General features: G+C 36.6%; 1 protein-coding gene and 1 pseudogene across 1 annotated transcript in view; both read right to left on the minus strand.

Moving 5' to 3' along the window:
- Nucleotides 1–18,332, minus strand: part of OCA2 (OCA2 melanosomal transmembrane protein) — a 473,528-nt gene that overhangs the window by 10,571 nt on the left and 444,625 nt on the right. The window lies entirely within an intron of this gene.
- On the minus strand, nucleotides 1,370–18,085 carry LOC122221323 (annotated as a pseudogene).

Here is an 18,332-nt window from a genome sequence, read left to right on the forward strand (position 1 = left end):
ACCTTTTGGGATGAGCACTGGGTGTTGTATGGAAACCAATTTGACAATAAATTTCATATATTAAAAAAAAAAAGCATTCCACTGTCCTCTGGAGTGCATAGTTTCTAATAAAAAAATAAAATAAAATAAAATAAAATAAAATAAAATAATTTGTTAAGTTGCAAAAAAAATAAAAGCACAAATCAAGATGCCAAATTTCAGATGGAGGCCCAGACAAACGCTGCATTTGATGTATTCAGTTTTAGGTAAAAACGCAACCGTGATGACACACCGTACTCCAAGGAACCAAAACTTCCAGATTTCTGGGAAACAAGCTGCCCCAGAAATACGCAATTTCCAATGGAGGTCAGGCATTGCACTGAGAGCAAAGCTCCACACACTGAAGAGAGATCTGGTTTTCAAAAGGACATGTTTGCTAATGAAGTCTCCTACTTGGGTTTTAGACTGAAACCATTCTTCCTTTTTATTTTTCCTTTCCAAAAGGCTTTATAACACACCATGACTATAGATCTTAATCAAAAGACATTTTTCTGTTGCCTTTCTACAAAAGTAATGATTGTTTCTCAGCAGAATGGCTTCTGCTTCTACAGAACCGTGGAAGCTTATCACGTGGGTACACAGCTGGCTCCACTTTCTGTAGACCATGGGTACCTTGAGAGCCATGCTCTTCAGCCCCTTAACCTGTCTTCAGCTCACTCAGGACCCCAGGACAGGAATTTCTTTCTCATCCTCAGCCCTCATTTTAAATTTGAACAGCTGCATGCCTCATCTCCTGGATCTCTCCAGGTGACAACTAGCTAATTCTCTTCATGAAGAAAGGCTGAAGGAGCTTCCAGCATCTTATAAATAAAGACCCATCATTGTATTTCCCAGAGAGAGAGGAGTTCATGGAGGGGTAGAAAGTGATGATCTGGAGGGAGAGCTACAGAAGAAAGAAGGCACATCCAAGGGAGGAGAGGGTCTCCTGGTGTCTTCAGAGTCCTCCCCATCACATTGCATTGGTGACTATCTGCCAGCAGTATAGTTCACATGGCTAAAGACTAGAAAGGATGACAGAGGAACATTATAGAAATAATGGCAAGGAACAAAGCATCAAAGTGAAGAGGCAAAGCTTGGGAAGGAAAAGGCATCCAAGGATGAAATTCTAATAATTTGCTTTTTTTCCCCATCAGAATAGATTTTAGTTTGGGTTGTTTCTTTTTCATGCGTTCAAGCTTATGACACGTATCTACCATCTTTATAGCAAGCAAAAGAGAAAGAATTTTAGAAAATTATGTCTTGGTCTTTCTCCTCCTGAGAAAAGGCATTTATATTGCATACTTTGTGCCCACCTCTGCCATCTTCTTCTGTCTCTTGACCAGCATCAGTACTATTTGGCCATCTGTGGAGTTAGAACTCTCATCTCTACCACCATGAGATCTGCAGTCAGCCAGCCTCTCACTTCCATGTTGGGAAGTCGCTTTACCAGCTGAGAATCTCCACTGAACATAAATAGAAAGTCAGACAACCTCCCAGACACCTGGCACCATGTGAAGACACTCTATTATGCTCTGTCCAATACCTATGTTAAGTTTCCTGGCTCCTTGTCCCATATTTGGAATGTAACCTTCTTTCTGATTTTTATTAATTTCAGTATAGTTAACATATAGTGTTATATTAGTTTTAGGCATACAATATAGTGATTCAACAATCCCATATATTACTCAGTATTCTTTTTTTTTTAATATGAAATTTATTGTCAAATTGGTTTCCATACAACACCCAGTGTTCATCCCAACAGGTGCCCTCCTCAATGCACATCACCCACTTTCCCCCCCACCCCCATCAACCCTCAGTTTATTCTCAGTTTTTAAGAGTCTCTTATGATTTGGCTCCCTCCCTGTCTCTCTCTTTTTTCCTTACCCTCCTTCTGTTAAGTTTCTCAGGATCCACATAAGAGTGAAAACATATGGTATCTGTCTTTCTCTGTATGAATTATTTCACTTAGCATAACACTCTCCAGTTCCTCCACATTGCTACAAAAGGCCATATTTCATTCTTTCTCATTGTCACATAGTATTCCACTGTGTATATAAACCACAAATTCTTTATCCATTTATCAGTTGATGGACATTTAGGCTCTTCCCATAATTTGGCTATTGTTGAAAGTGCTGCTATAAACATTGGGGTACAAGTGCCCCTATGCAACAGCACGCCTGTATCCTTTGGGTAAATTCCTAGCAGTGTTATTTCTGGGTCATAGGGTAAATCTATTTTTAATTTTCTGAGGAACCTCCACACTATTTTCCAGAGACGCTGCACCGGTTTGCATTCCCACCAACAATGCAAGAGGGTTCCCATTTCTCCACAACCTCGCCAGCATCTATAGTCTCTTGATTTGTTCATTTTAGCCATTCTGACTGGTGTGAGGTGGTATCTGAGTGTGGTTTTGATTTCTATTTCCCTGATGAGGAGCGACATTGAGCATCTTTTCATGTGCCTGTTGGCCATCCGGATGTCTTCTTTAGAGAAGTGTCTATTCATGTTTTCTGCCCATTTATTCACTGGATTATTTGTTTTCCAGGTGTGGAGTTTGGTGAGCTCTTTATAGATTTTGGATACTAGCCCTTTGTCTGATATGTCATTTGAAAATATCTTTTCCCATTCCATCAGTTGCCTTTTAGTTTTGTTGATATTACTCAGTATTCTTCAAGATAAGTGTACTCTTAATCCCCTTCACCTATTTCATATATCTCCCCTGTGTGTAACCATCAGCTTATTCTCTACATGGTTAAGAGTCTGGTTTTTCGTTTGTATCTCTCTCTCTCTCTCTCTCTCATTTTTTCCCTTTGTTCATTTTTTCTGTTTCTCAAATTCCATATGAGTGAAATCATATGGTATTTGTCTTTCTCTGACTGGCTTATTTTACTTAGGATTATACTCTCTAGTCCATCCATATCATTGCAAAAGGCAAGATTTCATTCTTTTTTATGGCTAAATAATATTCTATTATGTAATTTATAATATATAATTATATAATTCTATAATATATAATATATATTTATTATATATATTATAATACATAAATTATAATATATAAATATATATTATAATATATAATATATAAATATATATTATATATATCTATAATTCTATATCTATATATAAATATAAATATATATCTATAATTCTATAATAATATATATATTATAGAATTCTAATATATAATTTATATATTATATCTTTATCCATTTATCTATTGATGGACACTTGGGCTGCTTCCATAATGTAGCAAATGTAAATGATGTTACAATAAACAGGGGTTCATGCATCCCTTCTGACTTTTTAAAGAATATCACATTTATCTAGGTGAAATGGCAGCAACATTCCTCATCTCCACCCAGAAGCCTTTATCTTTCCCTTTCTTTTTTCCCTCTTTTGAGTGTTGGACTCAAACTCTGGACTACATCTCTCTGGCTCTCCTCTAAGAAGTTTCTCTACCAAGTGCCTTATTCTCCCATATCTTTAATGCCTCCTTTTTACTGGCATATTCTGGCCTATACACACCTGAAATTCTTCTTTTATTACAATTAATTGATCCTCTCTTAAATTACTTAATATCATTTACATTGAACTCTTTGTTGTCTAATATGTGGGCGATATAAAGAGAAATAACAGGCACTCCTTGCCTACAAGTAGCCCACAGTGAAAGGGAAAAACAGAAGATCAAATTTGTAAAACAATATAGTTAGTACTATCTAGAGGCCCCTACTCAGGATTCTGAAGGAAAGCACCAAAAGCAAGCAGCTCTTTCATTGGTGGTGCCCAACTGGGGTGGGGGGGCGTGAGGGGCTGAGCAGAACAGAGGAGGTTTGTAAGAAAAATGACTTTTGAGTTTCGTGTTCAACAGAAAATAGGAATTTAACAGGCAAAGAAGAGGAGAATGGGCATGAAAATTTCAAAGAGAGCATCTATTTGGTTCCACTGATTCTTAAAATAACTTTGATTATATTTTTCCAGAAAAACATTTATTTTAGAAAAATTCTTTTTATGTAATATTCTAATATAACTTTAGTATTTGCCTCTGTAGTTTTATTCCCTTTGTATTTATTTTTTTAATGTTTTTATTTATTTTTGAGAGAGAGAGGGTGGGCAGAGAGAGAGGGAGGCACAGAATCCAAAGCAGGCTCCAGGCTCCAAGCTGTCAGCACAGAGCCTGGCACAGGGCTCGAACTCACAAACTGTGAAATCATGACCTAAGCTGAAGGACACTCAACCAGCTGAGCCACCCAGGTGCCCTTTTTATTCCCTTTTTAACACACAATTTTTAATTTTATTCTTTTTCTTTGTTGATGACAAAGTTTTATCTATAATATGAAAAATGTTGGGGTGCCTGGGTGGCTTTGACAGTTAAGTGTCCAACTCTTGATTTTGGCTCAGGTCATGATCTCACAGTCATGAGATTGAGCGCCCCCCCCCCCACCCCCATCAGAATTCACACTGTGGAGTGTTTACAAAAAAATTTTTTTTACAAAAAAATCACCTCTTGACTTACCAGTTCTACCATTTATAGTCTTGTTTGCATGTGTGTGTGTGTATTTGGTTTTGCTTGTTTCTATTTAAATTCCAGTTAGTTTGTATACAGTGAAATATTAGTTCCAGGTATAGATTTTAGTGATTCAACTCTTACATAAAATAGCCGGTGCTCATCACAAATGTACTCCTTAATCCCCATCACCTATTTAACCCATCCCCCTACCCAAATCCACTCTGATAGCCATCAGTTTGTTCTCTATAGTTAAGAGTCTGTTTTTTGGTTTGCCTCTCTCTCTTTCTCTCCCCTATGATTGTTTTGTTTCTTAAATTCTGTATATGGGTGAAATCATGGTATTTATCTTTCTCTAACTTATTTCACTTAGTATAATACTCTATAGCTTCATCCATGTCTTTGCATATGGCAAGTATTCTTTCTTTTTGATGGCTGAATAATATTCCATTCTCTTTCCATAACTTGACTATTGTTGATAATGCTGCTATAAATATTGGGGTGCATGTGTTCTTTAAATCAGTTTTTTTTTATTCTTTGGGTAAGTACCTAGTAGTGCAATTGCTGGATGGTAGGATAGTTAAATTTTTAATTTTTTGAGGAAACTCTATATTGTTTTCTAGAGTGGCTACACCAGTTTGCATTCCCACCAACAGTGCACAAGTGTTCCCCTTTTTCAACATTCTCACCAATACCTGTTGTTTACAATATTGTTAATTTTAGCCATTCTGACAAGTGTAAGGTGATATCTCATTGTAATTTTAATTTGTACTTCCCTGATTATGAGTGATGTTGAGCTTTTTTTCATGTGTCTTTTGTCCATCTGTATGTCTTATTTGGAAAAATGTCTGTTCATGTTTTCTGAACTTTTTTTTTAATAAAGAGAGTTTTTTTAATGTTTATTTATTTTTGAGAGAGAAAGAGAGAGAGAGAGAGATAATGAATGTGGAAGAAGCAGAGAGAGAGGGAGACACAGAATCTGAAGCAGGCTCCAGGTTCCAAGCTGCCAGTACAAATCTCGACATGGGGCTCAAACTCATGAACTGTGATATGACCTGAGCTGAAGTTGAAAGCTTAACTGACTGAGCCACCCAGGTTCCCCCCTTCTGCCCATTTTCAAACTGGATTATTTGTTTTTTTGGGGTTTTGAGTTTTATAAGTTCTTTATATATTTTGGTGACTAACCTTTTATCAGATATGTCACTTGCAATTATCTTCTCTTATTCCATTTTAATCTTCTAATTCAGTAAGTTTGGTTTCTGTTGCTTGGTTTTTTCCTCCTTCTTTCCTGTTTTATTTCATTTGTGTATTACTTTTCCTCAATTGAAATTAATTAAAATAACAAAGGTTAGATTTGACTCCCATGTACATCCCCAAGGCCTGCCTTGAACTTTACCATGTTACCTTCTTCTTTGGAGCCAAATCAGCTGCTGGTAAGTCATAGAAAGCAGGGCCCAAGCAAAATCTGGTACTGTGACTTGAATTTGCTGCATACCTCAACAAATACCCACCTCCCTTAGGCTAATCTTCCTATCAAATAATATTTTCTGCAAAGAAATTTAAAATATAGTAAATAAAGCAATGACCAAGGTATAGTACATTATGCTCTTGAAAATGCTCTTGAAATAATGTATATTAATTATCAATGTTTTGAGGTCTTCTTTGGGGAAATGGCAGCATAGGAGGACGCTGGGCTCACCGCGTCCTGCTGATCACTTAGATTCCACCCACACCTGCCTAAATAACCCCAAAAAACACCAAAAAACTAGCAGAACAGACTTTCTGGAGCCAAGCATAGATAAGAGGCCCAAAGAAGAGGGTAGGAAGGGCAGAGAGGCTGTGTGCACTACATGGACTGGCAGGAGGGAGCCGGCCCAGCAGAGGGGCAGCCTGCCCAGCAAGGCAGAGCCCCCAAAGTCTGGATTGCAAAACCAGAGGGGCCAGACTGCGTGAGTTCTGACAGCCAGTGGGACTTAACATCTGGAATGTTATAAGTCAACAGCTCTGCTTGGAGAGAGGGAGGGCAAGAGGACAACGGGAGGGAAAAGTGTTGAACCCTGGAAGACAAAGTTCAGCTCAGCGAGGAACAAAGGCGCTGGCCAGGGCCAACTCTCTCACCCATCACTCAGCCGAAATCCCAAAGGGAACCAGTTTCTGTCACCGAACTTGCTTGCACCACGCAAACACCCAATGCTGTTCTTCTGTGGATCCATCCCTCTGAAGGGTCTGCCTGCCTCGCTCCTGGTGCTGCAGGACCCCTCCCACAGGGGACCACTGACAATGGCAAAGCAAGCTAAGCCTGCCCCTCCTGCCCCTGTGCACCTTGCAGATAGACCCTGGCTAATATGCCAGATCCCAGAGAAGCAGCACCACAAGCATGGCAGTGTGCAAGTAGCCCAGACAGGGGCCATGCCACTCCACAGTGAGTCCTGACCCTGGGTGAGGGGAAGATAAGGTACACACCAGTCTGACTGTGGCCCCAGCAGTGGGCTGGGGGCAGACATCGAGTCTGACTGCCACCCCACCCACCAACACAAGTTATTCCAGACAGCACAGGGGGAAGTGTCCTGCAGTTCTGTGACACTCCAGGGACTATCCAAAATGATGAAATGGAAGAATTCTACTCAAAAGAAACTCCAGGAAGTAGCAACAGCTAACAAATTGTTCAAAAATGACTTAAGCAATATAATAGAACATGAATTTAAAATAATAGTCATAAAATTAATCGCTGGGCTTGAAAAAAATATAGAAGCAGCAGAGAATCTATTGCTACAGAGATCAAGGGACTAAGAAACAGGAGGAGCTAAAAAATGCTATAAATGAGGTGCAAAATAAAATAGAGATAACCACAGCTCGGATTGAAAAGGCAGAGGAAAGAATAAGTGAATTAGAAGATAAAATTATGGAAAAACAGGAAGCTGAGAAGAAGAGAGATAAAAAAATCCAGGAGTATGAGGGGAGAATTAGAGAACTAAGTGATGAAATGAAATGGAACAATATCCATATAATAAGGATTCCAGAGGAGGAAGAGAGAGAGAAAGGGGCTGAAGGTGTGCTTGAACAAATCGTAGCTGAGAACTTCCCTGATCTGGGGAAGGAAAAACACATTGAAATCCAAGAGGCACAGAAAACTCCCTTCAGACGTAACTTCAAATGATCTTCTGCATGAAGTACCATAGTGAAACTGGCAAAATACAAGGATAAAGAGAAAATTCTGAAAGCAGCTAGGGATAAACGTGCTCTAATATATAAAGGGACACCGATAAGGCTAGTGACAGATCTATCTACTGAAACTTGGCAGGCCAGAAAGGATTGGCAGGAAATATTCAATGTGATGAACAGGAAAAATATGCAGCCGAGAATCCTTTATCCAGCAAGTCTGTCATTTAGAATAGAAGGAGAGATAAAGGTCTTCCCTAACAAAAACAAAAACTGAAGGAATTCATCACCACTAAACCAGCCCTAAAAGACATCCTAAGGGGGATTCTGTCAGTGAAATGTTTCAAGGACCACAAAGTACCAGAGACATCACTATAAGCATGAAACCTACAGACATCACAATGACTCTAAACCCATATCCTTCAATAATAACACTGAATGTAAATGAACTAAATGCTCCAACCAAAAGACATAGAGTATCAGAATGGATAAAAAAACAAGATCCATCTATTTGCTGTCTACGAGAGACTCATTTTAGACCTAAAGACACCTTCAGATTGAAAGTGGAGAACTATCTATCATGCTACTGAAAGTCAAAAGAAAGCTGGAGTAGCCATACTTATATCAGACAAACTAGACTTTAAATTAAAGGCTGTACCAAGGGATGAAGAAGGGCATTATATATAATTACAGGGTCTATCCATCAGGAAGAGCTAACAATTATAAATGTCTATGCGCCAAATACAGGAGCTGCCAAATATAAAAAACAATCACAAACATAAGCAACCTTATTTATAAGAATGTGGTAATTGCAGGAGACTTTAATACTCCACTTACAACAATGGATAGATCATCTAGACACAGTATCAATCAAGAAACAAGGGCCCTGAATGATACATTGGATCAGATGGACTTGACAGATATAGTTAGAACTCTGCATCCCAAAGCAATAGAATGTACCTTCTTCTCGAGTAAACATGGAACATTCTCCAAAGTAGATCACATATTGGGTCACAAAAAAACAGCCCTTCATAAGTATAAAAGAATAAAAAAGCATATTTTCAGACCACAATGCTATGAAGCTTGAAATCAACCACAGGAAAAAGTCTGGAAAACCTCCAAAACCATGGAGGTTAAAGAACAGCCTACTAAAGAATGAATGGGTCAACCAGACAATTAGGGAAGAAATTAAAAAATATATGCAAACAAATGAAAATGAAAATACAACAATCCAAACGGTTTGGGATGCAGGGAAGGCAGTCCTGAGAGGAAAATACATTGCAATCCAGCCTATCTCAAGAAACAAGAAAAATCCCAAATACAAAATCTAACAGCACACCTTAAGGAAATAGAAGCAGAACAGCAAAGATACCCCAAACCCAGCAGAAGAAGAAAAATAATAAAGATCGGAGCAGAAATAAACAATATAGAATCTAACAAACTGTAGAGTAGATCAATGAAACCAATAGTATTTTTTTTGAAAAAAATAAACAAAATTGATAAACTTCTAGCTAGGCTTCTCAAAAAGAAAAGGGAGATGACCCAAATAGATAAAATCATGAATGAAAATGGAATTATTACAACCAATCCCTCAGAAATACAAGCAATTATCAGGGAATACTATGAAAAATTATATGCCAACAAACTGGACAACCTGGAAGAAATGGACACATTCCTAAGCACCCACACACTTCCAAAATACAAATAGGAAGAAATAGAAAACTTGAACAGACCCATAACCAGCGAATAAATTGAATCAGTTATCAAAATTCTCCAACAAATAAGAGTCCAGGACCAGACGGCTTCCCAGCGGAGTTCTACCAGACATTTAAAGCAGAGATAATACCTATCCTTCTCAACCTATTACAAAATATAGATAGGGAAGGAAAATTTCCAGATTCATTCTATGAAGCCAGCATTACTTTGATTCCTAAACCAGACAGATATCCAGCAAAAAAAGAACTAGAGGCCAATATCCCTGATGAATATGGATGCAAAAATTCTCAACAAGATACTAGCAAATCGAATTCAACAGCATATAAAAAGAATTATACACCATGGTCAAGTGGGATTCATTCCTGGGATGCAGGGCTGGTTCAACATTCCCAAATCAATCGACGTAATACATCACATTGATAAAAGAAAAGAAAAGAACCATATAATCCTGTGATTCGATGCAGAAAAAGCATTTGACAAAATTCAGCATCCTTTCTTAATAAAAACCCTCAAGAAAGTTGGGATAGAAGGAATATACTTCAACATCATAAAAGCCATTTATGAAAAGCCCACAGCTAATATCATCCTCAATGAGGAAAATTGAGGGCTTTTTCCCTGAGATCAGAAACACAACAGGGATGTCCACTCTCACCGCTGTTGTTTAACATAGTGTTGGAAGTTCTAGCATCGGCAATCAGACAACAAAAGGAAATCAAAGGCATCAAAATTGGCAATGATGAAGTCACGCTTTCACTTTTTGCAGATGACATGACATATACATGGAAAACCTGATAGACTCCACCAAAAGTCTGCTAGAACTGATACATGAATTCAGCAAAGTCACAGTGTACAAAATCCATGTACAGAAATTGGTTGCATTTTTATAAACCAATAATGAAGCAACAGAAAGACAAATAAAGAAACTGATCCCATTCACAATTGCACCAAGAAGCATAAAATACCTAGGAATAAACCTAACCAAAGATGTAAAAGATCTGTATGCTGAAAACTATAGAAAGCTTATGAAGGAAATTGAAGAAGCTACAAAGAAATGGAAACACATTCTGTGCTCATGGATTGGAAAAATAAATATTGTCAAAATGTCAATACTACCCGAAGCTATCTACACATTCAATGCAATCCCAATCAAAATTGCACCAGCATTCTTCTCAAAGCTAGAACATGCAATCCTAAAATTTGTATGGAACCAGAAAAGACCCTGAATAGCCAAAGTAATTTTGAAGAAGAAGACCAAATTAGGAGACATCACAATCCCAGACTTTAGCCTCTACTACAAAGCTGTAATCATCAAGACAGCATGGTATTGGCACAAAAACAGACACATAGACCAATGGAATAGAATAGAAACCCCAGAATTAGACCCACAAAAGTATGGCCAACTAATCCTTGACAAAGCAGGATAGGACATCCAATGGAAAAAAGACAGTCTCTTTAACAAATGGTGCTGAGAGAACTGGACTGCAACATGCAGAAGGGTGAAACTAGACCACTTTCTCACATCATTCACAAAAATAAACTCAAAATGGATAAAGGACCTGAATATGAGACAGGAAACCATCAAAGCAGGAAACCTGCTTTCTAGAGAAGAAAGCAGGAAAAAACCTCTCTGACCTCAGCCGCAGCAACTTCTTACTTGACACATCCCCAAAGGCAAAGGAATTAAAAACAAAAATGAACTATTGGGACCTCATGAAGATTAAAAGCTTCTGCACAGCAAAGGAAACAACCAACAAAACGAAAAGGCAACCAACGGAATGGGAAAAGATATTTGCAAATGACATATCAGACAAAGGGCTAGTATCCAAAATCTATAAAGAGCTCACCAAACTCCACACCCAAAAAACAAATAATCCAGTGAGGAAATGGGCAGAAAACATGAATAGACACTTCTCTAAAGAAGACATCCGGATGGCCAACAGGCACATGAGAAGATGCTCAATGTCGCTCCTCATCAGGGAAATACAAATCAAAACCACACTCAGATACCACCTCACGCCAGTCAGAATGGCTAAAATGAACAAATAAGGTGACTATAGATGCTGGCGAGGATGTGGAGAAATGGGAACCCTCTTGCATTGTTGGTGGGAATGCAAAGTGGTGCAGCCACTCTGGAAAACAGTGTGGAGGTTCCTCAAAAATTAAAAATAGATCTACCTATGACCCAGCAATAACACTGCTAGAATTTACCCAAGGGATACAGGCCTGCTGTTGCATAGGGGCACTTTTACCCCGATGTTTATAGCAGCACTTTCAACAATAGCCAAATTATGGGAAGAGCCTAAATGTCCATCAACTGATGAATGGATAAAGTTGTGGTTTATATACACAATGGAATTCTAGTTGGCAATGAGAAAGAATGAAATATGGCCTTTTGTAGCAACGTGGATGGAACTGAAGAGTGTTATGCTAAGTGAAATAATTCATACAGAGAAAGACAGATACCATATGTTTTCACTCTTATATGGATCCTGAGAAACTTAACAGAAGACCATCGGGGAGGGGAAGAAAAATAAAATATGTTAGAGAGGGAGGGAGCCAAAACGTAAGAGACTTTTAAAAAGAGAACAAACTGAGGGTTTATGAGGGGTGGGAGGGAGGGGAGGGTGGGTGATGGGTATTGAGGAGGGCACCTGTTGGGATAAATACTGGGTGTTATGGAAACCAATTTGACAATAAATTTCATATTTTAAAAAAATTATCAATGTTTTGTTACTACTACCAAAAATTCTATTAATACAATTACTCTTTATCAGTATTATTATTATTATTATTATATTACTTCTTATAATTTATCTTTTGTAAAGTGGATCACCTTTTTCCTCTTATTTTTAATTTACAATGCAATGCAAATATTTCATTGTGGTCAGAGACTATGGTTTGTAAGCATTCAGTTATTAAATCTTTGAGGTTGTTTTCATGGCTTAAAATACAATGAATTTTTGTAGCTGTTTTATGGACACTTGAAAAGGAAGCCTATTTTCCGTAGAAAATAAAGAGAACCATATACCTAATATTTCATTTCTTAGGAATGGATAGTATCACCTGAAAGTCTTACATTACCAATGAATTTTATGTTAATTTCTTCTTTTATTTCTGACTGAAGTTATTTTGTACATTTTGATGCTATAATTTTTGGCAGGTAAAACCTATTATATGACTCTATCCCACTGAAATTTTAAACAAGACTTGTATATTTTACATTACACATGTTTCTATCTTTATTATCTTTTCAATTGTATTAGCCAGACTTCCTTTATTCAGTTTTATTTTTAACTTTTCTATATTACCCTGATCTCTGTTTTTAAAGCAGAAGCGAGCTACAATATGATTTTATTCTCTATTTTTGATTCTTCACTTTTTTTTTGAGAGACAGAGAGAGAGAATGCATGAGTGAGTGGGGGAGGGACAGAGGGAGACAGATAATCTTAAGTAGGCCCCATGCTCAGTGGAGAGCACATGGGGCTCAATATCACAACCATGAGATCATGACCTGATCAAGAGTCAGATCCTTAACAGATAGAGCCACCCAGGCACCCCTTGATTCTTCACTTTTAATGCTATATTTGGCTTTCTTTATATAATGTTGGTTTATGTTTCATATTTTTAAATTTGTGTTTCCTTTCTTTTTTTATTATACTTTTCTCTATATATATTTTGTTGATTTGCCTTTAGCAATATACTGATTTAAAAATTAAATGCCAGGGTGCCTGGGTGGCTCAGTCAGTTGGCTGACTCTTGATTTCAGCTCAAGTCACATTTTGTGGTGAGATCAAGCCCTGCCTGGGGTTCCATGCTGTCTGGAGCCTGCTCAAGATTCTCTCTCTCTCCCTTTCTTTCTGCCCCTCCATCACTCATTCTCTCTCCCTCTCTGTCTCTCAAAATAAACTTTAAAAAAAATTAAAAATTAAATTCCACTCATAATTACTTTTAAGTGTTTAATAATATAAAGATAAGTCCATATACCTTAAATACAAAAGACAAATTAACCACTATCCTTTGACCCTCCTATGCAAGACAAAGAAAATAGAAAGTTTTAAAATCTTTCAATAACACCTCAACACATTCTGTTGTCTTCATTAATTCAATATGGGATTGTATATTAAGGTTATATTTCTTACATTCTTCTACTTATAATGTATATTTTCTGTTTAGATACATTTTAGTTATGTAATTCAGTTTGATTTAATAGTCTATTTATAAACATTAATTATCTTATTTCTATAAGTGTGTGTTTAATTTATCTTAATATTTATTATTAATCACTTTCTTACCACAAATTGCATAACTTAAGTGCTTCTTTATGGAATACATATTTCAATAATCACTTTCAGGAAATGTTAGCAGTGGTGTTGTTCCTGAATTGTGACTCACCTAATACACTGATGATGATGAAAAGGAGGAGGACAATCTGACAATTATAACAGCAGATGATATCCATGAGTGATAACATATCACGCATCAAGATTTATATGCATTAGCTCAGCTAATTCTCACAAAATACTGAGGTAGTTAGTACTATTCTCTACTTGTAAAGATAACAAGACTAAGGAACAGAGAGGTTAAGTAACTACCCAAGATCACACAGACGGTTAGGAACAGAGAAACAGAAAGGTTTCTGTAACTTCAGTGGATAGATGGAACTTGATTGGACTTGAGATTAAAACCCTTGGATCATAGCCATTTCATATCCAAACTTTGTTATTGGGCATTTAGTAATAGGAGTCAGAGGTCTCTTAATTTTGTTTCTATTTTTGTGCATAAGTTTCTTGTGTTCTTGTAGAAATATTATCTTTCTTTTTTTTCTGAGAGAGAGAGAGAGAGAGAGAGAGAACGTGTGTGTGCGTGTTGGGGAAGGTCAGAGGGAGAGACAGAGAGAAAATTTTAAGCAGGCTCCATGCTGTGCACAAAGCCCTACACAGGGCTCAATCATAAGACCATGACCTGAGCCAAAATCAGGAGTCAGATGCTTAACTGATTGAGCCACGCAGGTGCTCCAAAGTGTTATCTTTCTTTATCCTGGTTATTAAAATTACTGACAGGCTGTGTCATAGTTAATTTTATCTGAGACATCGTGAGCATATTTTGATGTACATTCCAAAATCAGTTTCTGTGTGTGTGTGTGTGTGTGTGTGTGTGTGTGTGTTTTAATATCCAGGTATATTTTCTTCAATTATGTTTTGATTGTTGCTACTGTTTCCTTACTTTTTAATTGAATCACATTTATCTAAGCAAAGTCCCCCAAGAGGTTGTTTTCAATAAACATTGTAGGTTGTGATTTGATATTCATATACATTACACAATGGTCACCACAATAAGTCTAGTTACCATCTGTTCACTATACAAAGTTGCTATAATTCCCAATGCTATACATTATATTCTAGTGTCTTAATTTATTTTATAAGTAGGAGATTATACATCTTAATTCACTTCACCTAGTTTATTCATCCCCCAATGCCCCTCCGCTCTGGCAACCATCCATTTGTTCTCTATATCCATGAGTCTGTTTATGCTTTGTTTTCTTTTTATATTCCACATATAAGTGAAATAATATAGTTTTTGTCTTTCTCTGACTTACTTCACTTAACATAATGACCTCTAGGTCCATCCATGTTGGTGCAAATGGCAATATTTCATTCTTTTTAATGGCTGAGTAATACTCCATGGAATATTTTATATATATAATATTTAATATAATATTGATATGATATATAATAATATATAAATAATATAATAATCATATCTCACATCTTCTTTATCCATTCATCTATCAACAGACATTTAGGCTGCTTCCATATCTTGACTATTTTAAATAATGCTGTGATGAATATAAGCATGCATAGGTCTTTTTGAATTAATGTTTTCATTGAGTTCAGATAAATAGCCAGAAGTGGAATTGCTAGATTATATGGTAGTTCTATTCATAATTTTTGGAGGAAACTTCATACTTTTCCCCAGTGACTGAAACATACTTCATACTTTTCCACAGTAGCTGCAACAAATTACATTCCCACCAACAGTGCACATCCTCACTGACACTGTTTCTTGCTTTTTTGATACCATCCTGACAGATGTGAATTGATATCTCACTTTGGCTTTGATTTGCATTTCCCTGATAATTAGTGATGTTAAGCATCTTTTCATTTGTTAGCCATCTGTATGTCTTCACTGAAAAAATGTCTATTCAGGTCCTCAGCCATTTTTTTTTAATCAGATTGTTTTATGTTGAGTTGTATGAATTCTTTACATATTTTGGATGTTAACACCTTATTGGATAAATCATTTGTGAATATCTTCTCACATTCCCTAGATTGACTTTTCATTTTGTTGATGGTTTCCTTCACTGTGCAAAAGCTTTTAGTTTGGTGTAGTCATATTTATTTATTTATTTTTCCTTGGTTGAGAAGACAGATCCAAAAAATATTGCTGAGATTGATGTCCAAAATCTTACTATGCTTTCTTCTAGAAGTTTTGTGGCTTCTGGTCTTACATTTAAGTCTTTAATTAATTTTGAAGGTTTTTTTTTTAGTAAATGGTATAAGAAAGGGTTTCATTATTTTGTATGTAGTTGTCCAGTTTTCCATGCACCATTTATTGAAAACACTGTCTTTCCCCCATTGTATATTTTTGCCTCCTTTGTTTTAGGTTAACTGACCATATAAATGTTGTTTTATTTCTGGGCTATCTATTCTGTTCCATATATCTATGTGTCCTTTTTTGTGCAGTACAACACCATTTTGAGTACTATAGCTTTGTAGTATAGTTTGAAATCCAGGAGTGTGATACCTTCAGCTTTGTTCTTTTTCAAAATTACTTTGGATATTTGGGGTCTTTTGTGGTTCCATTCAAATTTTAGGGCTTTTTTTTCTTTTTTTTTCTTTCAGTAGAATTTAACTTTAATATAGAGTGAAAAATACCCCAAATCGTAATAGGTTAAAACAAGTCAAACAACCACTCTACACAGATAAAACCTTCACAAAGGTCAACTGAAGTAATCCAGAACTAAAACTGAATCATGCAGATTTTCAATGAAGTCATGTAGCACAAACGAAAGTCAATTATTTACATTAGTATGGCAAGCCTTCTAAGAAATGTACCCCAAGAAACATTAACATTTTTCTGTGTGCCAGCCTGACGAATTGCACATTTTTTCAGATAATTTAACATTTTTAATAGAATGTGATCTCTACCATGTGGTAATGCTTTGGTAGTATTCATTTAGGATTGCTCATCCTAAAACTTGAAATTTCCCCAAAGGAGCTTTGATTCTTCTTTAGAAGTTTCAATATGGGTTAAAATCTTTATCAAATATCAATATGGAGGGTGGTGACACAGGATGCAACATATATAGTAAAGTTACCTCTCTGTATATTTAGAAATTACTTCTTCGAGGTATTTGCACTGGAGAGCTTAGTCTGTTCTGCTTAATATTCAGTAGTACAGGTTTGAATCATCAGAACCTTGGTAAGACCTTGTTATTTCAAAATTATTAACAACTACCTCTAGGGGCAAGTCCATGTTACTGATTTATGACAAATTTGTCATGAAGGAAAACAAATATAGCCAGCCATCTTAAAATGCCCCAACCACTGCTTCTCAATATAGAAAAACTAAAACTACATACATTTATCATACAACAAATCCCATCTCTGTCCCTTGATATTCCCCTTGTTTCATTCATTACAAGGGGATTTTTTTAAAAAGACTTAAAGAGCACTTTACAGCAGCATTAATCTTTCCTATGAAATACTCGGCATCTTAAATATTACGTACAATTTTTTTTCTTTTAGTAAGCTAGACACTGGCTTCAGATTTTGTGTAACTGGAGGACAAATAACCCATTCAAAACTGTTCTAGAAATTGTCTTTTGGCAGAATAGCAGTTATCCAAGTTAAAAATAAGAGGGTTTTGTTGCTTTCTTTTCTTTCCAAAATTTAAATCCTTTTTTGTTCCCCTTATACCTAAACCCCACTAACCACTCCTGAATGGAGATGGGCAAAGTCTCTGGCCCCTGCTCCTCCAGCTTCTCAGGAGCTGCTTTCTTATTGCTGCAGCAAGACTTGAATAGATGTGTGTCAATGAGGACTTGCCCAAAACGGCCTTTATGTTTAACCCCACAACATATTTTCTGTCTTTTCCAGTATGTGAGGTCTAAAAGCGAAAAAAAAAAACCACCTGGCATCTGTTAAAGCCAGAGGACATCTCTGTATCTGAGCTATCACCTGACTGGTTACTATAACAAGGAGAGTGAGCTGGGAAGGCACTTGAGGTGGTACTGTGAGCATCAGAATTGTAACGTTTAAATTCCTTCTGTGGTTTACTGACCTGGGTGCTTTTTATCCTTTTCCAGATAGAGTTTTCACTTTCTTTGGTTTCAATGTGGTGTTTAGATTGGGTCCTGCCCTTGCATCTACTAGGATTCCAGGTTTGTTTGTTTGTTTGTTTGTTTTGATCCTGCTGGCAATTTCTTCCATCTTTTCACAAGCAAGACAAAGGCATTACAGATGTGTCCTGAAGGAGTCTCATGTAACCCAAAACAATGCTGGAAGTCCTTTTCATAGCATTTACTGTCAGTGAATGAAGAACTAGAGGACTTAGCTCTGCAAATACTGCAGCCCTGTCTCTACTTTGGTACATCGTTGGCTTGTGAAAGCCATACATCTTTTCTTCTGGGCAATAGTCTTTTTTAAAAAAGTATACAAGATACTGGAAGCATCCTAAATGTCCATGGATTCTTAGACTGGTTAAAGTATGATGTCTTCATACTACAGAATACTGTTTCAGCCCTTAAAAAGAATGCAGTTATATGTAAATGATGAATCGCTGGGTTTTACTCCTGAAACCAATACTACACGGTATGTTAACTAACTTGAATATAAATAAATAAATTTAAAAAAAAAAAGAATGCAATAGA

This window comes from Panthera leo, chromosome B3, assembly GCF_018350215.1.
Source record: "Panthera leo isolate Ple1 chromosome B3, P.leo_Ple1_pat1.1, whole genome shotgun sequence".
In the NCBI taxonomy this organism is placed as follows: Eukaryota; Metazoa; Chordata; class Mammalia; order Carnivora; family Felidae; genus Panthera; species Panthera leo.